At 36.2% G+C, this 25,516-nt stretch overlaps 1 long non-coding RNA gene across 3 annotated transcripts in view; it reads right to left on the reverse strand.

Annotated features, from left to right (window-relative positions):
• LOC106505765 (uncharacterized) overlaps nucleotides 1-24,391 on the reverse strand; it is a 57,560-nt gene extending 33,169 nt beyond the window's left edge. For all 3 annotated transcript variants that reach the window (XR_014822660.1, XR_001300484.3, XR_001300482.3), the window contains exon 1: nucleotides 24,160-24,391. This is a non-coding gene — a long non-coding RNA (uncharacterized LOC106505765). The remainder of the gene's footprint in view (nucleotides 1-24,159) is intronic.
• Between the last annotated feature and the right edge of the window lie 1,125 nt (nucleotides 24,392-25,516).

Here is a 25,516-nt window from a genome sequence, read left to right on the forward strand (position 1 = left end):
GAAATTGTAGGAGAATCACTGCTCATGTTCTCCTGGATTGGACCGCATAGACATCACATCAGTAGTGCAGGGGCAGATCTGTGCTGAGCTCATGTTTAAAGAAAGGTTCCCTGAGTGTGGTAAGGGGGGAGGTCATGCTAGGTGGAGCCACTTCTGTTTCCGCAGGGGCTTTTGGTGCCTATTCAACTTGAAACTTCAAAAATAACTCATTCTGTGTGGAATAGCAGGTGTTCACAGTCAATATATTTGCTTGGCCTCATGTTGTCTGTTGTTTGGTGGCAATTTCTCTTCTTTACCTACTGTCAGGTCATTAGTCAAACAGAGTGACTCGCGAACAGTACTTAGAAAGGAATTACATATCTGAATCTTTTGGACAAGGGAAATTGATATTTCAGATTCTGGGTAAAACTAGGTTTATCAAACAAAGTTGGTGGAGGTCACTCTGTCATTTGGTGAAAGTCAACGTTTAGAAAATCCAGGATGGCTTTTATTTTATACATGCTTAATTCACAAAAGAAGTGTGGGTGAAATTCACTTTAAGGAACTAGGGGTTCTTGGAGTTCCCGTCTGGCTCAGCTGTAACGAACCTGATTACAATCCATGAAGACGTGGGTTCAGTCCCTGGCTATGTTCAGTGGGTCAAGGATTGGGCATTGCCATGAGCTGTGGTGTAGGTCACAGATGTGGCTCAGATCCCAAGTTGCTGTGGCTGTGGTGTAGGCCAGCAGCTACAGCTCCGATTACACCCCTAGTCTGGGAACTTCCATATGCCAGGAGTGTGACCCTAAAAAGCCAAACAAACAAAAACCAAGGAAACTAGGGGTTCTCTTTATCTTACGCTTTGGTCCCTCTTAATTTAATTTTAGAAGACTGCGATTGGAAGGATGATCAAATAAAAGTCATCCTTTAGCAGTGCTTGTATTCATCCAGCTGTGTGTCTTCTGTCCCTGAGTGAGCCTTGACTGACTCCTCTTCTTCTGCTTTCCTTGCACATTTAATGATTTGCTTATTTCTATAGATCTTGCCTCATAAACATCTTCAGATTCTCCTTTAAATCTCACTTCTATCTCTTTAGATTTGTCCTAGGTCATAATTCCTGTGAACTATTGTAATCGCCTTTTAATCATCATCCAGACTCCAATCTGGAACAGATTACTGACAGACTACAAACAGATTAACCCAATGTGTAAAACCTTCCATGGTTCTGCAACCTCAAGATAAAATTCCAAACCCTGCACCTTCTGCTTCCTGAACCTCATTTCTTGCCCATCTACCATACATCTATTTACTATATTGACTTGCAGATCCCAGAACTTGCTACACTCCTTTAAGTCACCTTGTCTCTGATTATGGTGATGCCTTAACCAGAATGTATTTGCTATCCTTGCCCTACTATTGATTCATTACTGCATGATATTTTTTCTCCTTTCACCCATCCCTGACTGCTCTCTTCCCCAGGCCTTCATCATCCATTTATCTTTTGGAAATTTACACACTCTTCTTAGATCTGATTTCACTATAATTTCAGTAGTAGTACCTCCATTTGTTTACTTGCTAAACAGAATTTCTCAAGTACATTAGCTGTGCTTTTTATCTTTTTTTACCTATAGGAAGACTCAATAAATATGATTTAAATAGATATCTATAATATATTAAATTTTTTCCCAGTTCAAACAGAGAAGCTACTCATATTCTTTTTTTTTCCATACTGAATGATACAGGGAAAGTCTGTATTATCATATTGATTTTTTTACTTTCTGAGAATAATCTTTATTTAATAATAAAGGTTTCTTCCTTCAAAATTGTTCATTTATGTGTTATCTAGTTTTTTATTGTATATCATTTTTATATTAAAATATTTTATTGACATATAATTGACGTACAATGTTGTATTGGTTTCAGGTGTACAGCAAAGTGAATCAGTCATACATATACATATATCCATTTTTTTTCCCATATAGGTTATCACAAACTACTGAGTACATTTGCCTGTGCTACACAGTAGTTTCTTGTTAATCATCTATTTTATACAGTAGTGTGTATATGTTATTCCCTCCCTCCTAATTCCTCCCTCTCCCCCATGGTTTATCCTATGGTAACTATGAAATTGGTTTTGAAGTCTATGAGTTTGTTTCTTTTTTATAAATAAGTTATTTTGTATCACTTTTTATTAGATTCCACATATAAGTGATATCACATATTTGTCTTTCTCTGTATGACTTACTTCATTGAGTATGATAATCTTTAGATCCATCCATGTTGCCGCAAATGGCCTTATTTTGTTCTTTAATGGATGAATAATATTCTTTATAATTATTTAATTCAGGGGTCTGCACTGCTGTAATAAATGGCTGTCTGAGAATGTGTATGTCTCTCTTCTTTACTGCATGACTTCTAGGAATGATTGGTTGTGATTCAGTCTGGCCCTAGTATCTCTCAAATTACTCATACTTTCAAATATCATTCAATCTTCATATTGATATATTGTTCACTCAACCATTTTGAAGAATTTTGGAAAGAAACATATTTAGTTTACACCATGAAGAGCAAATTGTCACTTTATAATGTAACACCATTCTTATTTAGAGATATTGATAATGTATTGGAAAGGTAAACATATTTCAGCTTGTTTATATTTGGTATGGAACATAAATGCCATTTTCATCTGTTCCTTTTCATTTATGGATTGTTTTGTAATCTGAAAACACTTACTTTGTATTCTTACTCCACTACCTTTTTTTTTTTAATGGACGATTATTTTATTAGATTTGCATTTTTTAATTTACTTTTTTATTTCTACAATACGTTTTCTTTTTCTACTGTACAGTGTGGTGACCCAGTTACACATACATGTATACATTCTTTTTTCTCACTTATCATACTCCCTCATAAGTGACTACACCAGTCAGAATGGCCGTCATTAAAAAGTCCACAAATAACAAATGCTGGAGGGGTTGTGGACAAAAGGGAACCCTCCTGCACTGTTGGTGGGAATGTAAGCCAGTACAACCACTATGAAGAACAGTATGGAGGTACATTATAAAACTATACATAGAACTACTATATGATCCCACTCTTGGGTGTATATCCAGACAAAACTTTCCTTAAGAAAACACATGCACCCGCATGTTCATTGTAGCTCTACTCACAATAGCCAAGACATGGAAACAACCCAAATGTCCATCGACAGATGATTGGATTCAGAAGATGTGGTATATATACACAATGGAATACTACTCAGCCATAAAAAAGAATGACATCATGCCATTTGCAGCAACATGGATGGAACTAGAGAATCTCATAATGAGTGAAATGAGCCAGAAAGACAAAGACAAATACCATATGATATCACTTATAACTGGAATCTAATATCCAGCACAAATGAACATCTCCTTAGAAAAGAAAATCATGGACTTGGAGAAGAGACTTGTGGCTGCCTGATGGGAGGGGGAGGGAGTGGGAGGGATCGGGAGCTTGGGCTTATCAGACACAACTTAGAATAGATTTACAAGGAGACCCTCCTGAATAGCATTGAGAACTTTGTCTAGATGCTCATGTTGCAACAGAAGAAAGGGTGGGGGAAAAAATGTAGTTGTGATGTATACATGTAAGGATAACCTGACCCCCTTGCTGTACAGTGGGAAAATAAAAAAAATTACATAAAAAAATTTAGTTTTTTTAATAAGTATATGAGCATGCATATTTCTTATTTCTTCTTATGTTCATGGTAGTAAGTTGTATTTTTTTTTTTTTTTTAATGGCCGCATCTGCAGCCTATGAAGTTTTCCAGGCTAGGGGTCGAATCAGAGCTGCAGTCACGGGCCTACACCACAGCCACAGCAACATGTGTTCCAAGCCACGTCTGCGACATACACCACAGCTCACGGCAATGCTGGATCCTTAACCCACTGAGGGAGGCCAGGGATTGAACCTGCAACCTCTTGATTCCACAAGTTACTAGTTACTGGTTACTAGTCAAATTCGTTTCTGCCAAGCCACTGAAGGGAACTTCTAATTTTTTTTTTTTTTATGGCAGTAAGTTGTATTTATCAAAGAATTTGTCCATTGCGTCCAAGTTGTCAAATTTATTGGCATAATGTTATTCATAATATCATCTATTTTTCTTTTGACATCTGTAGTGCTTTCTCCTCATTTATCACTGATATTGCTAATTAGTATTCTCTCCCTTATTTTTTTGAGCAGTCTTGAAAAGTGTCTACTAAGTATTAAACTTTTGCCTTCATTGTTTGTTTCCTATTAGTCCAGTTTCTATTTTATTGATTTTTACATGTATTTTTAATTTTTCTTAGTATTTCTCTTCTTTTAATTTGCTACCTTTCAAGATTTTTTTTATGGTGAAAAATTAGCACATTGATGTTCATCTCTCTTTTTTCCTAACATAGGCATTTAAAATAACAGCCATTTTGTTTTTTCTTTTTAGGGCCACACCAGTTGTGTATGGTAGTTCCCAGGCTAGGGGTCAAATTGGAGCTACAGCTGCAGGCCTACACCACAGCCACAGCAACAGGAGATCAGAGCCACATCTGTGACCTGCACCACAGCTTGCAGCAACACTGGATCATTAACCCAATGAGTAAGGCCAGGGATCAAACCTGCATCCCCACAGAAACAGTCAGGTTTATAACCCACTGAACCACAACAGGAACTCCCAAAATAATAGTTTTCTTATTCCTCTTTTTATTCCCTTTTCTTCCTGAAAAAGTTAGTCCAAAGGACTTTTGGGGTCCATATTGGGAAGAGGGGAAAAACTATGGTGGCCCAGAGTGAGATTTTAGATCCCGGCTAGTGTGAGGAAGGTGTCTAAGGGTAGGTTTTGGAACCCAGCTCAGGATGGAGCCTGACAAGTGTGAAGAGAGTTTGTTTGTGTCAGGGATGAACAGCTTAACTTGGAACACTGGAGTCCTGACAGGGAAATGTGAGCGTGTATGTGTCAGCAGTGAGGGAGATTTTTCCCATACAAGGGGTTAATCAAAGAAGCAAAACTATTAAGCATAATGGGAGCCAGTGTCTCACTATTAGAGAAGGGAGTTGCAAATATGGAAAGGGAAAAACAAAATGGAAATGGTGGTGTTAGGTTAGAACTGAAGCTGTCAATGTGAACTCATAGTTTTCAGTATAGATAGCTAAATAGATACAGAGATAAATTAATAATAGATATATAAATAAACATAGATATAAATGAGTGTATATGTGTGCATGCCTTAGCTTGATTCACTAAGAGGAATTGAGAGCAGTAACGTAGTTTTACAAACAAGCCTGAGTATCATTTAAATTTTGGTTTTGAAATGAAATTCTCCACTAAAGGAAACCGGAGCTCTTTGAAGGAATGGCTATTTCCAGAGCTTGGGCAGAGAAAGCACAAGATGAGCCTGGAACATTTTGTAATGCTGAAAAGTAAAGAAGTACTCTTGGCATGATGGGTACATGTCCAAAGAACAGAGATGCTAACTTGAAGGAGCTTCCCAGGCCAAGTGTGGGTCAATTTAAGCACCCAAATAAATAAAATTGGATTATAGCCATCAAATAGACTATAACTATATGAATCCACGAAAGTATAAATTAATTATAAATGCAAAGATTAATAAGTCACATAAAGGGTAAATTTGAAGATAAGGCAAAATGTGCTAAGGTACATAGACTAATCAAGCTTGTGTTAAAGAAAGATGCATTGGTAAATCCTTGAATCCACTTCAGTTTTGTTGTTTGTTTGTTTTTAGGGCCTGACTCGCAATATATGAAAATTCCCAGGCTAGGGGTCAAATCAGAGTTTTAGCTGCTGGCATATGCCACAGCCACAGCAACACGGTATGCAAGCCGTGTCTGTGACCTACACCAGAGCTCATGGCAGTGCTGGATCCTTAACCCACTGAGTGAGGCCAGGGATCAAACACACATCCTCATGGATACTAGTTGGATTTGCTTCTGCTGCGCCACAACAGAAACTCCCAAAGTCCACTTCAGTTATTCTTTAAATATCTTAAAATTAACCTCCATTGTATTCAAGTAATAGTATATTTAGTACTCTTTATAAGAAATACTGATGTAATATAATTTTAAATGATGTGTAAATAATTTATAAACAATGGCTATTTCTGAATAAGAATTATTTTTAACTTCACTCTTTCAGCTTTTCTCTAGTAAAAAGTAATGATGTTTCTTATAGCCATCTATGTGTTTTCCTAGGCAACTGTAACAAGTTTAAACTTCCTATTTAACAGAGTGTCTGAACTGGAATTTCCTGTGCTTTTCCACATCCATTCTCCGTTATCCTCCATCATGCACTGTGATCTAGGAGGCTGACATCTGGATGTCATGTCTAGGATCCCATTCCCCAAATCTTCCAAATGGATTTGGCCAAAGGAGATCAAAGCGGAACATTTGTTCTTACTGGCCAGCTTTCCACTGGATGATGGTTGGACCATGGCTCTCATCTATGGCCATAACTCTTATCTGTCACAGCTCCTGAGAGGGACCCTCCCCTATAGCTATAGATCATGCCAGGTACTGGTAATTGCTTCTTCCACCTGCCCCTTGAAATAATCTGGATACTTCAGCACCCCTTATTGTTTTACTTAAACATGGTCTACAGTTTTACAAATTGCTTTTTATTAAACACTCTTCAACAACAGTGTGCCATCTGTTTTCTGCTCAGAATCCAACTAACACAGTATCTAATGACTCCCCCCCATGAAAATTATGCTTCCTCTGACTATTGACTCACAGATTTATAGATCTTAATGTTCTATTACCCTAGTAGGTATCTTTTTAATTCTAAATAACACACTGCAATTTCCATTTCTTTCTTTATATATTTTAGATATCCTTTGACTTCCCAAGAGGAAAGATAAATAATTTAGCACCCCTACAGTGCCTAAGGGAAGTGATTTGTCAGAAGGAAGGAGCTGCGTGTTCTTAGAATTATTAATAGAAAAATATCGTGTTAAAACTGCCTTTGACTTTGGTCCTTCAATCACTATATCCTCCATTTCAGCTGGAGTTTTATCTTCTCATTATATCCAAACATCTATAGCATTTTTAAAAATAGTATTTTGGGTACATATTAAATGCTTTTTGCTACAAATATAACATGTATTAAATAATAAAATAATTAGTATCTGCAAGTATCTCATGAAATAGAGTCTATCATTTAGATAGTTGGGACTCGTCTTTCTTCAGGTAAACTTATTGGGAGGTAAAGACTATTTTGTTGTTGTTTTTTGTTTGTTTGTTTGTTTTTTGTCTGCATCTGAGGCATATGGAAGTTCCCAGGTTAGGGGTCAAGTTGGAGCTATAGACCCAGCCTATTTCATAGCCACAGCAATGTGGGATCCCGGCCCCATCTGCAACCTACACCACAGCTCACAGCAACAGCAGATCCCCAACCCACTGAGTGAGGCCGGGGATTGAATCTGCATCTCATGGACACTATATTGGGTTCTTAATAAGCTGAGCCATGATGGAAACTTCAAAACATTGTTCAATGAAGCAAGCTCTTTCGCATTGAAATATCTGAGCAGCCATATGTATAAATCTGTTGTCATAGAGCCCAACAAAGCACAGCACATGTATGCTAGGCCTGGCCTAAGTAGTGCATTGGAAAGGACTCTGATTTCTCCAAATTCCTCAACTTTTGCTGTTAACAGTGATCAGTGAGCTGGGCACCATCTGCTAAAGAAGTCTGTCTCTCAGACTTGGTCCCTCCACAGGCTTCCCCAACTCAAATGATGGCAACATCATCCTTCCAGATCTTCAAACTAAATACCTTGAAATTATCCTTGATACCTCTCTGTCTCTCACCGTGGCATTTGCTCTGTCAAGAAATTCTGTTGACTTTTTCTTTATAATTTGCACCAAGTGACAGGTGAGGTGTATTATTGTTTTAATTTTATTTTGAGACAAGTGAAGATCAAGAAGGTTAAATGTTATGGCTAAAGTCACATAGTGAAAGTATATTCTGAAAAATTAGAAAATGTAAACAGGAAAATACCCACACAGATTCCTCCCTGCCCTGCAAATCCTATTTTTTAGTGTCACGTTGAAAACATTTGTTATTATGATGTTTGGCTATGCTTTATGCTGATTAAGGCATTTCATTATTTATAAAACATCTCTTTTTCCTAACTGTAAGATACAACCCTTAATTCTTGGGAACTGAGTTTATAGTGTTTCAACCTGTGCCAGAGTTTCACTGTTGGCATTTTCACTTGTTCTTTCACTCTACTTTTACCAAGATACTAATGCTAAGAGTTTTGTGTTTTGTCTTTAAGTCTGTTTATATGGATTATAAATGGGTGAGGTCTAAATAAAAAAGAAAACAACTTTATAAAAATACTCTAGCATCATATTACATTAGCTAATATTAAATTGAACATGACTGATTTGAAAACATTTTTCAGGTGTGTCTATGCTAAAAGCAGTTCTCATTGTCCTTCCTATGTTTTGTGTGTTTAGCTAGTATTTTTTGTGTCTTTGTGATTCGGATTGTTTAGATAACATTCCTTTGTTATCCCTGAATCACTCCTGCATTCCTTTATTTTTCTTTTCAACTTGTCTATGTAAAGGGAGTAATCAGAAAATGAGTCTATCTCCTTTAAGAATAGATTGAAACTCTAGTAAAGCAACAAGCCTTTTTTTTTTTTTTTCTCTCTTAATTGAGGATCTGGCCAAATAAAAATGCAAAAATGCCAAAGAAATAGACTTATGGGAATTCAATAACACAAAACAATGGCTTTAAGAAAATTTTCAAATAGTGTATCAATAACTAGGTAGTTTTAGAAGGCATTGGAAATAAAAAAAATAGCTTATGGAAATAGGGAATCCATTGACAAGAAATCTGAGGCAGTCAGATTTGTCTCTTATGTTTTGTTGGAGTGGAGTGAGAGTTATATAAGGCAACTTCCAGTATATCTGATAGTTGATAAAAGTGTAGTATGAAGGCAGAGGAAGAGTCTGTACTACTTCTAGGTTTTAGGTTTATGTCTCTTAACTCTTAAATTACAAATAGGACAGAGAGGGTAATGTGACCTAATTTAGATACCTGGATTTGGGGATTCTAAGTTTGGCAATGTAAGGACTTGCTCTGCCTTCTTGGGAAAGTCATCTCCCTTTTGTAGGGTTTCGTGTCTTAAGTGAAAAAAAAAAAAAAAGATACTAGTCCTTTAGTCTATCTTTCCTATCCTATTTCTCTTCATTTGACAGTATTAGGATGGGCTGAATTGTCTGAATTAAAATGTCAGAAAATCCTATTGTAAGTATTTCAATGCTTCTGATTGAATGCAAACCTTTGGAAGTGAATGATAAAGATCCAATAGTACTTCGGTTTAGTTTAGTCTTGCCTGGTAAGGGATATTATAGACTTCAAAATAGCACAGTACTTTGCCAAAAACAAAAGCATAAATAACATTTATTTATTTAATCATCCAACTAACATCTTTCATCTACAAGTTTATATGATAAACTATAACTATAAAGTTACTATATAGCATCATACCTCAAACCATAGCTACGAATTATTAAGGAACTAGTATACGGCAAAAATTTGGATACTTTACCTAGAGTTTGATTATAACAAGTCTACAGAGTGTAATATTACTGTCACTTAAAAATAACCCTTAGAAATGTTTAACGGTTGTCAAAGATCACACATGCTAATAAATTACAGAATTTATTTCATATTATAATTAAAAATCACTTTCATATGTGAATTAAAATATGGATTTGAATAACATTAAATTATGTATTCCTTTTTGTAAACAAAATTAATAAGAATATATGTCAAAAATCTCATTTTCCCAACAACTTACACTGTCATGTTGAGCAAAGCAGTTCCTTCCACTGGATCTTGGTTATACCCACTATACGTGGAAGGATTAAACCAGATGATCTCTATCTATCTCTACAGTCTTAAAATAATGGACTATTAATGGACTTCTGTGAGCTTTTATCCATGTTTTCCTCTCTTTTTGTATGTCCAAGTTATTGTGAGATCATATTTTTGAAGCATAATAATGTGCTTTTTAGTCCTGATGTTTTCTTTTTGACTCCTCCTCCATTTAGCCAGGTAGACTCTCTTTGGATTGCCTCAAAGAGGAGATGCCATAAAAGAAATAAAAAAGAAAAATAGAGTTAATCCTTGGCTTTTGAGTCTTAAAAGTCTTAACTTCAAGGCACTGAGTAGGATTCATATGCTTAAAATTAGATTATAGAGATTATGGGGAGGGGGAGGAGAGATGCTTTCCATTCTGGAGACTTCAACAGATGCCTTGAGTTGTGGAGAAAAAGACTGTACTGATACAGTAAGTGGGGGCCTCAGTAGGTCCAAATTGATCTTGAGTGGCACAGAGGGTAGCAGCTTCAGTAGCTGAAGACCTCCCAATCTCACCAGGGCACAGACTTAAGATAGAGCCTTTGCTGCCTGGAGCCTACGAGCAATGTGGGGGTAGAATGAGAGCCACAGCCACTCTCTCAATTTTCATTAGAATGAAGAATGCACATTGCCTGGGTTGAGGGATTTTGTTACCTGTCTTTCATCTTGGCCTCCATCTGACAAGACAGCAGCCAGCAAGCTGCCCCACTGGCTGTCCGACAGAGTGTTATCCTGCTTGACATTTTGCTTAGTCCCCATCTGACTTGCCCCAGGTACAGATACTCATTTCCATGTGCCAGAATATTTATAATGAGATATTATAAACTCTGCCACTCTAGATGGAGATTTAGGTCAGGAGAAGTAGGACAGAATAGTGTGGAAAACAAAATCCCTTCCCTTCCCTTCCCTTCCCAATGAAATATTCTTATTTTATAGGGGCAGGACTGAACACAATCATCTCTTGGTCCCATCCACAAATGAATTCAGTGATAAAATACACCTTGTAAAAAAAAGAGTCCTCTGTCTTAAACTAGAATACGTTAAAAATATCCAATAGGGCAGATTTGCCTTAAGGAATGAAACATAATCTTTCCAACATATTCTTCCATAAAGAAAGATAACTTGGGGGGGAAATGCCCCAGGCATTGTTGATGACCCTAGTAGTGACACCTATGATTGAAGTTATTTTTTATATCTTTTGATTAACTTTCATGGAAACTCAAAGCCCTGAGGTTTATTTACCTCCAATATTAAATTCACTTCTACTCCTACCCAGGACAATGTGTGGTTAAAGGAAAGGATCATTAATTCTCATTTCTAAAAGACAATGAAAATTTATGCCTGAGTCTCTTTATTTAACTGTGGATTTAAAAACGGACATCCCTGGGCAGCTAGGTCTCACTGGTTTTGCCAGTACATTTATTAAACAACTTTTGCTTACTTAAATGTGCATGTGTGGCTTTTTCCCAGAAAATATCCCATGGTGCATTATTCCCAATTGACATCTAAGGTAAGAAGAAATGTATGTCATTCCAAACATGGAGCACCACCAGCTCTAACAAGTATCAGAGAACTTACAATAGTCATTAGTATCCCCCTTTTTAAAGTTTTATTGAAGTGTAGTTAATTTACAAGGTTGTGATAATTTCTGCTATACAACAAAGTGGCCCAGTCATTAAGATACATATATCCATTCTCTCTCAGATTCTTTCCCACAGAGATTATCACAGAATACTGGGTAGAACTCTCTGGGCTAAACAACAGGTCCCCATTGGCCAATCATTCCATATACCTCAGTGTGCACACGCTAACCCCAAACTCCCAGTCTAGCCCTCCCACCCCTCTACCTGTCTCCTTTGGTAACCATTAAGTTTTTCAAAATCTCTGAGTCTGTTCTGCAAATAAGTTCATTTGCATCCTTTTTTTTTTTTTTTAAGATTCCACATATGGGTGATACCATATGAAGGTTGTCTTTCACTGTCTAACTTCACTTTATGATAGTTTCAAGGTCCATCCATGTTGATGCAAATGGCATTATTTCATTCTTTTTTATGGCTGAATAATACTCCATGAATTCTTCTTCTTAACGTATTGCTGGAGATGTGACATATTGCATTGAAGGAGCAAGATGAGATCTTTGCGAAAGAGAAAAGGCTATGTCTGTTGCAACACACTGATATTAGGATGTTGCGCTGTAAAATTAAGAACACACTGTCATTTTGATGTTAGCTCATGGTACAATCTATTGTCCATGCCATGCCTTTTCACCCAAGGTCACAATTCAAAATTCCAGTTGAGGTTTGGAACTTTGGCAATAGCTCAAGTTAACTTTTATGTTCCAACCAAGAAACATTTCCATTATATGCCTCTTCCAGCAACCTGCAAATACGTAGTCTCCACCTCCATTCAAATTCCCACCTGCTACTCCATTATTCATCAAACATGTATTGATTATTTAGGAGAGCTCTTTTTTTCTGTGCAAGAATTGGCAGTGGTTCTTGTGAAGTTTTGAGGTAAATAAGACGTGGTTTCTGCCCTCAAATTACTCCAGCCCTGTAAGGGAGAGACAGGGACTCTGAATCATATGCTGCAGACTAACCAAACCAACAACTGATTTTATGAACTTGATCTTTTCCCTTGTGATATTGGATATTTCTAAGAATTAAATCTTTCATCAAATTATAAACAGTGATGAGCTGTTTTATTCAAAAAATATTCGTGATGGTCTATCACGTAGCAAGATATTGCTAAGTATTAGAGATACAGGCAAAACTGAAGACTGGGCCCTTAATCATTTAACAGCCTGGTAAAAGGAAATCACCAATGATGTGCCATAGACTAGGTATAATGCTCCCTGGAATTCTAAATAGGTTTTGAATAATAGTAGCATTATTAAAATATCTGTAAATTCTGGGGTTAATAGACACAAACTATTGCCTTCAGAATGGATAAGCAATGAGATCCTACTATATAGCACTGGGAACTGTATCTAGTCACTTATGATGGAGCATGATGGAGGATAATGTGAGAAAAAGAATGTATATATGTATGTATGACTGGGTCACTTTGCTGTACACTAGAAAATTGACAGAACACTGTAAACTAACTATAATGGAAAAAATAAAAATCATTAAAAAATATCTGTAAACTTCTAAAAGGACTATTTCGAATGGATAAAAATAAATCTATGTTTATTTGGAAGTGTGATCTCTGGTCTGTTTGGGGGACGGGGACAATATAGCAAGATACAAAAGACTCTGTCCTTGGATCTTGAGATACAGCTTCTAGTGCTACTCTTTCTGTGTGATTTTGGGAATTTTATCCACTCTAGCCCTTCATTTACTGTGCTGTAAAATTAAGAAAATTGACAAGTTATTTTCTAACATCTGGGCCAATCCAATGAATGCAAGTGACTGGACATCACAGACTTGACTTCTTCAGTTGTTCATCTGCAAGGTCAATGGTGAAAAAAACCCGACCATGTGGGTCTAAAATGACAGGGCCAGCTGTACTAAGACCTTCGTAAAATGAACTGAGAAATGGAACTTCGAAACCAGAGGGACTTCCCAGAGAGCTGGTGAAAAGCCCTTCTTCCCCAGAGCCCAGCTCCTAGCCTAGCTTCCATTTCAGATATACCAGTTTCATGAAAAGAAGGCTCCTGAAATGAACCTGTTTGTGATCACAAATTCTTTAAGATCCAGGCCAGCCTAATCCCTTGACCTGAGGTTGTACTGAATAGAGGGATTAGGGTATTTGATGTGAAAGGTGAGACATCCTGAGGTTAGAGTCTCAGGATGAGGTCACTGGTTTGGCCCCTTGCTTATGAGACCTCAAGCAAGTTCTGTGCCAACGCAGGAGAGGTTTCCTCCTTATTTGGTTTGTGATATACACTGGACAGTCACCGCAGTGCTAATCGCAAATAAAATAGGGAGAAAACAACCTATTTGCTTGCCTAACATTTTCCACTGAACCACAATGAACTATTGCAGAAAGCAGGTGCAAATTCATATGGTGCCATTTCTACCAGTTTTCTTACAGCAAAGCAGAGTCGCAAAAGATGAACTGCCTTCTGTCTGGTCTAACTTATTTCTCCAACCATTGGTTTTGGTTAACCTTGGTGAACTATTATTAATTTCTCTTATGAATGTATGTTATTGGGTTGAAATTTTGTATTCCTGATATATTTATTTCCTTAGTATAAAAAATTATTCTATGGATGTTTCAACCAGTACCAATTTTCTGGACAACCACACATAGAATGAGTAGAAGAGAGATTTTTTTTTCCGTGTATATTTGCACTGGGGATTGTATTGTCCTATGTTTATATGAGACTTTAGTTGATGGTTGGTATGGGGCATTATATTATTGGGGAAAACTCCTGACTATTTGGTTTTTAGACATGAACACACACACACAAAATGCCTGCTGAGTGTTAGTTCTCTCAATGCAAAGTGAAATACATGAGGAACTTTGCTCCTCTCACAGAGCAACAGTGAAAGGATATTCCTCAAATTATCAAAGGGACAGTATATTCTTTTTTCATTTTTATATTTCTAGCCAAATATTCTTTCTCATGTGCCAGAGGAGACTTTGCATTATGCAAAGGTTTTAGTCACTAGAGGGAGATGTAATCACAAACTCCCTTTAGTAGGTTGGAGACCATGGGACAGATGGAAGGCAAAGGAGCCAGGAAATGACTTGGTCCCATATCCTGCCAGAAATCTCAGTGGTAACAGAGATCCAATGGGTATCTTATGTTAAGCTCACTCTCTGGTATGCTGATGGCTACTTACCAGAAAACAGCTCATCTATCCAAACCTGCAAGGACATCTCTACTGAAAAATTGGCACTCTTAAAGGGCCACAACTTCCATCTGTGTTTAAGTAAACACCTGTTACTGTTAGATGTCGTAGGTTGTTGAAAGCCTGGGCTACTTAGCAGTATCACGGAATATAAATATTTTAAAGAATATTTATGGATCCCATAAATACTTTTCTTCTTAAAGGAACAGAGATCCTGGAGTAGCAGAGGAGATAGGAAATTTACAGGTCACTTAGTCCCTTCCCCTCAATTTAGAGATGAAAGAACTGGGTCTCAGAAGAAATTCGTTTAAAGATAGTACTTAGTAGCTACTCACTGAACTAGAATTTAGGTCTCCTCACTCCTAATTCAATGTTCATTTTACCACTTTCCTTTCTATATTTCATGAAGACCTACTACTTGCTGGGTCCAGTTAGTGCTACAAAGATGAGTAAATGTTGTCTGTGACCTAAAGGAACATATGAGTAACAATTATTGGAAGGCTATGGAGGGTCCCACAGTGGAGGAACTCAAAGGGGCTAAATAAAAACAAAAGAGCTAATTCATGTACATGGTTTGGATTGCAGGTATCCCAAATACATACTATAAAGTAAATTTTTCATTCAGGTTCCCTCTCCAAACCTTGCCATCTCTGGATATTCCAGTCTCAACCCCTCTTTCGGTGAATTATTATAAATTTAAAAAATATTAGTAAGTGATGCTCAATGAAAAAAATGTATAAAATTTTAAGTAATGTTTAATCCTACTTATATAACAAGGGACATGTGTACAGAATTGAAACTGGAAGTAAATAAGATAAATGTTTACAAGCACTTGGTTTCTGAGGGCTAAAATTATGGATGACTTTTATTTTCTATCTTTTTAGTAATTATTATAGAAGTAATAGATGAATATATTTTATTATAAAAATCAAAATGTAAAACTTGGAACTTTAAAAAAATTAGAAGATATAGAATATGTTAGTGATATTAGAATTAGTGAGGATTCTATAAACAAATCCAAGAAAGCACAAACCATAAAAAAAATATTGATAGTTTTGACTATATTAAAATTTAAAACTTTTTTATGATGATATAGTGTACAAGAGCAAGTGGAAGACTGAAAGAAGACTCTTGAAACTCAAATAAATGATAATGAATAATGAAAACTGTGTCCTTAATTTATAAGAAACTTCTAAAATTAATGAGAAAATGTCAAATAACCCAATAGAAATATGACTAAATATTAAATATAGGAATTTTGAAAAAAGAGAAAACTGAAAGGCCAATACATATCTGAAACTCCTCTAGCAGTCAGAGAAAGTTAATTGAAATCATAGTGAAATTCACAACTATTAGACTAGCAAATTAAAAACTTGGAAAGTATCAAAGACATCCCACTGGTGGGAGAGCAAATTGGGAAAATCATTAGCAATGGTATTTGGGAATATCAAATACATTTGAAAATATCATACTCTTATGACTGAAAAAATCATTTTTAGGACTATTACTTAGAGGAATGCTTATATACCTACATGAAGAAATATGTTCAAGAATAATCATTATGATAGAATTTGTAAGACGGAAGTTGGTGAATGATATTCAGTAGGTGAATGAATATATAAACCCAGTGAAATTCTAGGCAGCAATGAAAATAACTGAACTTAATCTTCATGTATCAAGATGGATAATTATCAGGAGTTCTAGTCATGGCACAGCGGTAAAGAACCCAACTAGGAGGTGGGTTTGATTCTCACTCAGTGGGTTAAGGATCTAGTGTTGCCATGAGCAGTGGTATGAGTTGCAGACACGGCTTGGATCTGGTGTTGCTGTGGCTGTGGTGTAAGCTGGCAGCTGCAACTCTGATTTGACCCTTAGCCTGGATCCTCTGTATGCCGTGGATGCGGCCCCCAAAAAAAGATAATTACCAGAAACATAATGTTAGGGTGAAAAAGAGATATCATTGGATACATACAATATATTAACATTTAAATTGTTTTAAATTAAGTAAAAGACATTATTTGTACATGCTTATGTATGTATTAAGCTTATAAATCATATTGTGGGAAGGATATATATGAACAGCAAAACAGATATGATTCCTAGGGAGAAAAAGGGGGAATAGAATTTTAGGAAATTGTAGGATAAATTTGTATCCTGAACTTTTATTTCTCAGCAATTTTATGTCTTTGAAAACATGTTGTATTTCTTAAAAAGAATGATTGTATTTATTTCTCCCTAAATATGTTTTTATTTCTTTAAAATTCTGACGCCAATATGGCAAAACATAACAACATAGAAATCTGGTTGGTGTTTATATGCATGCCTGTTAATTATTTTCCATATTTTTGTGTATTTTAAATATTTCATGACACAAATTAAAACATTAGAAAATCAAGACATATCAGATAATGATGAACTAATAAATTGTAAAAATGTGCATTTATGAATCTTTTGGAATATTGAACACTGGCTGGATACTTCATGAATTAAATGATGAATTTTTAAAATATGGATAATTATATGAAAATTTACTTATAATATCATGCCTGGGATTTTCTTCAAACTTATTTACAAAGGGTGAAAATAGATAGGAGTAGGGATATAATTAGATTGGGTTTAAGTTGATAATTATTAAAATTGGGAGATATAGACATGGGGATTCAGTGTATTAGTGTCTTTACCTTCCCACAATGAAAAGTAGAAAAATGAATTGTTTAAAAAATAAGAAATTTGTAGAAGAAAAAAAAAAAAAAAAACTACCTACAGCTTAAGTTCCTCTTCTAATTGCCATCACACTGTTGTCATTTCCAGACCTATTCCCTGAAGTCCTGAATACATCTATTCCTATAGAAAAGGAAATGTTTGCTTATTATATATGTCATCATACTAAAAATATTGGGTACCTTCCTTCCTCTCACCAACAAACATTTGCTAGAAATCTATCTATGGCAGTACAATGTCCCCACATAAGTATTCTTTCTTTCTTGTGTGCCTTGAGGCATATGGAGTTCTCAGGCCAGGGATCAAATCCAAGCCACAGTTATGATCTGCACCACAGCTGTGGCAATACTGGATCCTTAACCCACTGCGCCCTGCCAGGGATTAAACCTAGGTGCTAGCACTCCAGAGAAACCACCAATCCCATTCACTGCATGGGAACTCTCCCACATAATCATTCTTAAGGCTGCATTAAACTCCGTACAAGGACATAACTTACTATCTTATTGAGCTATAGTTTTCTAAATCCAGTTGAGAATGTATGAACATAGTACAACTAACATTCTTTTGTAAATGTTATGGACATATTTCAATGATTTTTAATTTATAAATTTTTTTGCAATTAATATCTATCTAGAATTTTTCAAAATAAAATATGCACATCATGAAAACTAAGGCTTCCAATGACAACCACAAGTCTTCTGTCTTAGCTTTTCACACTGTCCAGGACATTTAGCCATTTATGGATTAAGTTCATCTGCTGGTTATTTCCAAAACCCTAAATAATGCACTTATACCACTATTACTTTTATTTGAAAATGTTACATGACATTGTTTGAAATTTTGCAAGATGAAAATTTAACCTTATTATATTAGTTCTCATTTCTTTCCAATATTTCATTTTCATGTAGTTCTATTGCTTATATTTGTAACTTTAAATGTAAGTTAAACTACTTATGATCTTATAAATATACTTATATCTTTGTTTCTTTTTTCACCAACTTCAGATAGGGCTGCTCTGCTGTTCACTTTGGAAAAGAGGAAATTAATTTCCCTAGTTTTATTTTTATACCACATCCCCCTTCTAACTCCTGTCAGCCATACTTTTCAAGATTAATAATTGCATTATCTTGGAGTTCCAGTCGTGGCTCAGTGGTTAACGAATCCGACTAGGAACCATGAGGTTGCGGGTTCGATCCCTGGCCTTGCTCAGTGGGTTAAGGATCTGGCGTTGCCGTGAGCTGTGGTGTAGGTTGCAGACGCGGTTTGGATCCCGCGTTGCTGTGGCTCTGGCGTAGGCTGGCAGCTAAAGCTCTGATTGGACCCCTAGCCTGGGAACCTCCATATGCCGCAGGAGTGGCCCAAGAAATGGCAAAAAGACAAAAAAAAAAAACAAAAAACAAACAAACAAAAAAAAAATTGCATTATTTTCTGAAGTTAATGAATTTTGTACTTTGTATGTGAACAGACTATAATAAGCAGATAACATTATGGTTCTCTAAGTCTTGGTCATTTCAGGGCTAACTATGCTAAAGTGTTTTAGGATGAATTTTCTTTTTTAAAACTCTAATGTAATCATTCCTTTGTGTTTCTTGTTATATAATTTTCTTAGAATCCATTTTAACTGGATTTACAATTCTTTGATTGCTGATACCTTTTTTTTTTTGCCTTTATTCTCATTTAGTATGTGAACTGTCTTTTCAAATATCTCTAACAATATTATTAAAAATATCAACATTACTCCTATTTCCTATGTCATTTTTGTGTCTTTGGAGTCAGATATTCTTTATTCACTTTTGAGTTTTATTTGATGGAATTTCCCATATGTCTTGTGTTACTTTGTTTCTATTCATAGATAAATATGTAGGATTTAGTTAGAATTCAACTCCTTATTTGGGTTGGTGAACTTTCTTCAGCATATCAATAGGCTTCACCTGATGGGAAACTTTCTCTACATCATGAAAATCATTTCTGTAAACAAGCAATTCCTAAATAAAATGTGATATCCTGGATTTTGTCTTGGAACAGAACAAGGATAAGAGTATTAAAACAAGTGAAATACAAATAAAATCTTAAGTTTAGGTGACAGTTATGTGTTAATGTTGTGTGCTTGGTTTGGGCACCTATGTTAGATATTAATATTAAGATAAACTGAGGGAGTGGTCTATGGGAGCTCTTCACTCTATTTTCAACTTTTCTTTAAATCTTAAATTACCTCAAAATTAAGTTTACTACACACATGCACACTACAGAGAGACAGAGGGAGAATGAGGAAGAGGGAATTCCATACTCTGTTTATTTTCTTGGCCCAGGCCATTTTATCAGAAATGTGAAGATTGAAATATATTTAACAAAAACTTATGAACCACCAACTATGTACCAGACATGGTGATAGATGCTTTGAAGATATAAAGATGAATGACGTATTTCCACTTTTGTTTATAAACAATCACATTTTAACAAAGGCATGAATGCCATTTATAATTTCCCACTTATATGGTTAAGCTGGTAACCTTGCCTTTGTAGAATAGAATAAATCAAAGGGCCCACCACCTTCCAGGCGAAGAACAAAAACTGATGTCTTACCATTACAATTTTAACTATCTGAACAGTTTCTTGCTGAGAGTAGATGCACACAAGACATGAACGTTGTGCTATACTTGTGAAGGTAGGAATAGTCTGTGATTCTGCCTTGGTGCCTAGCACAGTGTCATATGCATAGTAGGATTTTTAAGGTGTTGAATAAAAAAATGATTTATTTATTCAATAAGTATGTAACTCATGCAAACTCTGTGCTAAGTATAGCTTTTACATTTGAAGAAAATATGAATGTAAACAAGGAGAGATGATCTATGTAACATACATGTTGATGGTTAAATGGGTGGCAAATATAATGTTGTGGAAAGTGCCCGGGCTCCAGAGTCAGTAAACTTAGATTTTGAAACTGGCTCTGCCACTTATTATCTACTGTCTTTGTCATCAGACTTGCCTTGTGTGGAATAGGATTTATAACATTCACTTACAGGGGTTTAAATAAAACAATATGTCCTAAATCACATTGGAAATAAAAAGTGCTAATCAAAGTAGACATTTTAATATACAGAGATCCAAAATAAAATAAAACCAATTTTTCCTATTTACTCTCTCCAGCAATTTTGTTCAGAAAAACATTAAAAACAGCTTTAGAACATATTTTGAAGTATTTTTAACAAACTGGAAATCAACATCTGAAATTTTTTTATCAATGTGTACAATAGTAAGTCGAAAAAATTCCAATTGTACACTTTAAGAAAAGTGTTGACAAATGACTTCTTCATTTCAAGGTAAAAGCAGGTCCTGTTATTTTCATTTCTATGAAATCTGTCATCAGCTTCCTAGCTGCTCTTCTTCATGTTTTAGAGTGCACTCTCCATTGCTAATTGACCTCAAAGTGTGGTGGCCTTTGACAGCTCCCCATCATAGAGGGCTGGAAAGCAAAGTGACCAACAACCTCTTCTAGCTCTGAAGGTTCAATGCTGGAAAAGTGAGTATTTCTGAACAAGTCATTCCTGAGTGACTCGCTGTGTTCCTTGAACAAGTCAATTCACCCTTTGTGAGTGAGGTGTGCCTCTCCCTTGTATACTGATTAAGGGGCTGGAATATAATAAAGTAAGACTGTATCAAAATCATTTCACAAACACTTATTGAGACACTTCTATGTTCAAGGGCCCAAATCAGCATTTCTCTCTTTTTTTTTTTTGTTTGTTTTTTATTTTGGGGCCATACTCATGGCATATGGAGGTTCCCAGGCTAGGTGTCAGAGCTGCAGCCGCAGGCCTGTACCACAGCCACAGCAATACCAGATCCAAGCCGTGTCTGTGACCTACACCATAGCTCATGCCAGATCCTTAACCCACTGAGCAAAGTCAGGGATTGAACTTGTGCCCCCATGGATCCTAGTCAGATTTGTTTTCCCTGAGCCACGAAGTGAACTCCCAAATTAGCATTTCTACAATGTTCATAATGCACTTTTGCAAACAATATCTCAATGAATTCTCAGAAAAATCCTGAATTAGTTGTGTGGATGGGTAGAGATTATCAGCATTTTATGAAAGTGGAAACCAATGTGTAACATCTCAAAGTTTTAGGTCATAAAACTGGAATCTGAATTCGAAACTCTGAATTCAAATCCCAGTTTCCGTGGACTTAATGTTACAAAGGATTCCCAAGGGAGTAGTTGCCAAGGGGGAGGCAGAGATAATAAGACACAGATCCTACACTGAAGATGTTTGCTGTCTCTACCTAAACTTTAAGATCTTTACTTAAACTTAAGATCAATACCTAAACTGTGGCCGCACAAAGTAGAAACTGAAAGCTATAGGAAAATAAGCATAATTTAAAATATGAAAAGCAATCAAAGAGAGCATCTTTGTAATGGGAAATGTTTGATATTGGCTTTGAAGACGAGTGATTGTTGGGACCTGCTGCCTAGCACAGAGAACTCTACCCAATATTCTATGATAATCTATGTGGGAAAATAATCTGAAAGAGAATGGATGTATGTACAAGTATAGCTACATCGCTTTGTTGTAGAGCAGAAAGTATTATAATATTGCAAGTCAACTATACTTTAAAAAATAAAAAAAAAAGAGATTGTTTTGTGGGGGGTGTATATCACACATGTTGCGCACACTATTTTTTAAACAAAATATGTGTGTAAAGACTATATATATTTATATGACTAAAAGAATTATAACATGGTTATTACTCACATATCCATTACATTCTCAATAATTGTGAAATCACTCCAGTGCTCTTCATCTATTTAAAATCCTGTTCCTCCACTTTCAAATGTTTCCACTATCCTGAATGTTAATTATTCTTTATTCTCTTGCTTCTCTTGTAGTTTCACCACGGATATATGGGTCTCTAATTACATATTGTTTAATGTTTTGGTCTTTATATAAGTGAAACCATATTACACATTGTCTTCTGTGACATTTTTTTATTTGACACTTTGTTTTTGAAATTCGTTAATATTGATCCATGAAGCTGTAGTTCATTACTTTCGTATGTGAGTTGTTTTTGATTTATTCCTTTCTATTATGAACAATGTTGCTATGAACATGCTATTGTCCAAGATCTTCATTTAGGTGTGGAAATTCTGGGTCCTAAAATATGAAATCACATCTGGAAGTGTAACAACGAATCAAACCGCCTTTCCAAAATAGGTGTGCCAATTTATTCTCCCCCTGGCAGTGTGTGGCAATTTCCATGACTTCAGATCCTTGAAAGCAGAAGCCATCTTTTTCTTTTTCTTTTTTGTTTTGTTTTGTTTTGTCTTGTATTTTTAGGGCCACACCCATGGCATATGGAGGTTCCCAGGCTAGGTATCCAATCGAATCTGTAGCTGCTGGCCTACATCACAGCCACAGCAATGAAGGATCTGCTCTGCTTCTGGGACCTACACCACAGTTCACGGCAACGCCAGATCCTTAACCCACTGAGGAAGGCCAGGGATCGAACCTTTGTCCTCATGGATACTAGCCAGATTCGTTTCTGCTGCACCAGGACAAGAACTCCACAAGCTATCTTTTTCATTTCTGTGTCCTGATCCCAGTACAACACCTGGCCCAGAGTGGGTACAATGTCATGTTTGCTGGTCGAATGAATGAGGAGAGCCAATGCTTAAGCAAAGCCAGAAAAATAGGGTGCAGGTTCTTTTAGGGATTTTATAGAACACCCACTTGTTTTTTCTTCCATTAGGAAGAGACAGATGCTCTATTGATAAAGATTTTGTAGGCAAAATTACATTTTTTGTACCTACCATGGTAATGCTGAGTCAGTTTCCAGCTTGTGCTCTGATTCTTGCTAACACTATTCCCTCCTTTCTTCCTGGCTTGGACAACACTCTTTTATTATTATTATTATTATTATTATTATTATTATTATATTTAGTGCTTAAGGAATGCACGTTCAAGAGAGATGAATAAGAAACTATAGTTCAAGATAATTTTTTACATTATCATCTAAAATTGTACCATTATGAAAAAAACCACTATTAGCCCTGTATGGATGCACCGTAATCTATTTAATTGTTACTGAGGTCATTTTGATGTTAGTGACTTCAAGGCTAGAGGAAGTAGCTTTTGGGAGAATGCTTATTCACACAGAATGCATAGGGGATGACACAACTTTTTGACTTAAAAGTAATCCAACATTCAAAGCAGTAGCATGGACTTTCAGAACATCAGAGCAAGAAGAGAATTCCAGAACATTTAAATCATTCCCTCATTTTCCATAAGAGGAAACAGAGCCAAGAATATTAACCCCAGCAATAATGATTACACATCCTCACTCTGAAACTTCATATTGCTTCTAAAAAGTTGAAGAAAGGTCAAGTTCCTCACTGGGCATGCAAGAACTTCTTAGTATTGTGCTCTTTCCAGTAAGCCAGGTTCAGTCAACAAAAATGCTTGCTACCTACTATGTTCCAAGCTCTGCCAGAGACTTTTTTATTTATGTCTAACTGTTTATTGCTATCACCAAATACCACCTGATTTTACAAATGAAGAAACTGAGGCTGAACATTTAGCAATTTTCTTGAAGTCTCAGAACAAATTGCCACAGTGCCTAAATAACCCAAGTGCCCTGATCCCCAGGGCAGTACATTGAGATAATTCTATTCTAGGGAGTATCAATCACTTAACACATTCTAATTTCATTGAACCAAGGGCAAGTGACAATGGATTTTCCACCTGGCATTATTCTTACCTATTAGGTCTGTCTCTCTTCTTTAGTCATACATGGATGGCTTTGATTTCTTACTTTCAACTTCTCTCCAGCCTGACATGTTGCTGTGACACCCGAGTCAGAGAAGGGTGGGGGCAGGGTGGGTAGTGTGGGGTGGGTCCGGGGCAGTGAAAAGTAGATGACTGGGTGCTGTTTTTGCTCTGATATTATTGTCAAGATCCAAGATGCTGTCCCTCTCCTGTTGCTGTGTACTCTTTGCTTTGTAATTCAGAAGTGTTTATCATGACAAGCTGTGAGCAGATGGACTGGAGAGTGGAGAGAAATTTGACCCCAGAAAGATGTCACTTAAACAGCTGAGGATAGTATTTCACCAGATGTCCAAGCATTTAACCCCTTCAGGGCCTTATGAAGATCAGTAGCAATGCTTTCACTTGCTGAACTATTAAGCCACTTTTTTTTCTTCTTAGTGCATAGTAGTAAGTATTTGCCTGTTATAAAGCATGTTCTGTATTTAAAAGCATTTGTATTTAGCATCTTCTTGGATGCATTCATCAATGCAGAGAGTTGATTGTGATAAATATCATTACTGCTACTTGAAAAAATAGGCAACCGAGGCCCCCAAAATCCAAAGTCACATGGAAAAACAGAGGAAGAGCTAAAGGAATCAGGAAGTTGGGAGGGATCTCAGCAACTACCTAATCTGAAACCCATACTCAGCAGACACAACTGAAGCCTAAAGGGGTAAGCAGTTGGCCGAGGCTCCCCTAGTGCATGGTGAGTCCATATGGCACTTGAACTCAGGCCCTTCTTGTAGCCCCAGGGTATCCTTGGCTAATCTTTCAATTCCTGCCTTTACACTGTCCCAACATGCCTGCCTTACTAGCTGGCAAAAAAACAATTTGATGTGCTGGCTGGAGATGAAGGGGAAAAGGGACTTCCATGTTCTACCCAGTCATCCTGTACAATTGTACCAAGCTTCAAAAGCTCTCCTGACTCTTAATAAGTAAATGGGTTACCCAAAAAGATTGAAATCAAACATTCCTAGTAATTTTGAGAATTGCTTAACTTTCTGGGTTTAAAAAAAAAAAAGTTCACCTCTTTGATTTAAGCAGTCTGCCAACATCAAAAATAGAAAAAAAAAAAATTCTGATTTTTAAATTCTCCGTAAAGGAAAACAGAGAATTGAGAAAACTAGCGTGGAATGAAGAAAAGAATAATGGATTAGTAGTCAAATAACCAGGATCTGAATTTCAGATATATGTTCTTCTGAATGTTACTTTGATTCTCTGAGCCTAAGTTTTTTTCTTATGAAAAATGAGAGTTATTAAGAGTCTTATCTGCTTTCCTGGGAGGATGGTGAGAATCTGTGGCTAATCAC

Source organism: Sus scrofa, chromosome 13 (genome assembly GCF_054392235.1).
Source record: "Sus scrofa isolate SSC_HxYL_T2T_F1_AM1 chromosome 13, Sscrofa_HxYL_maternal_Yorkshire_Landrace_v2.0, whole genome shotgun sequence".
In the NCBI taxonomy this organism is placed as follows: Eukaryota; Metazoa; Chordata; class Mammalia; order Artiodactyla; family Suidae; genus Sus; species Sus scrofa.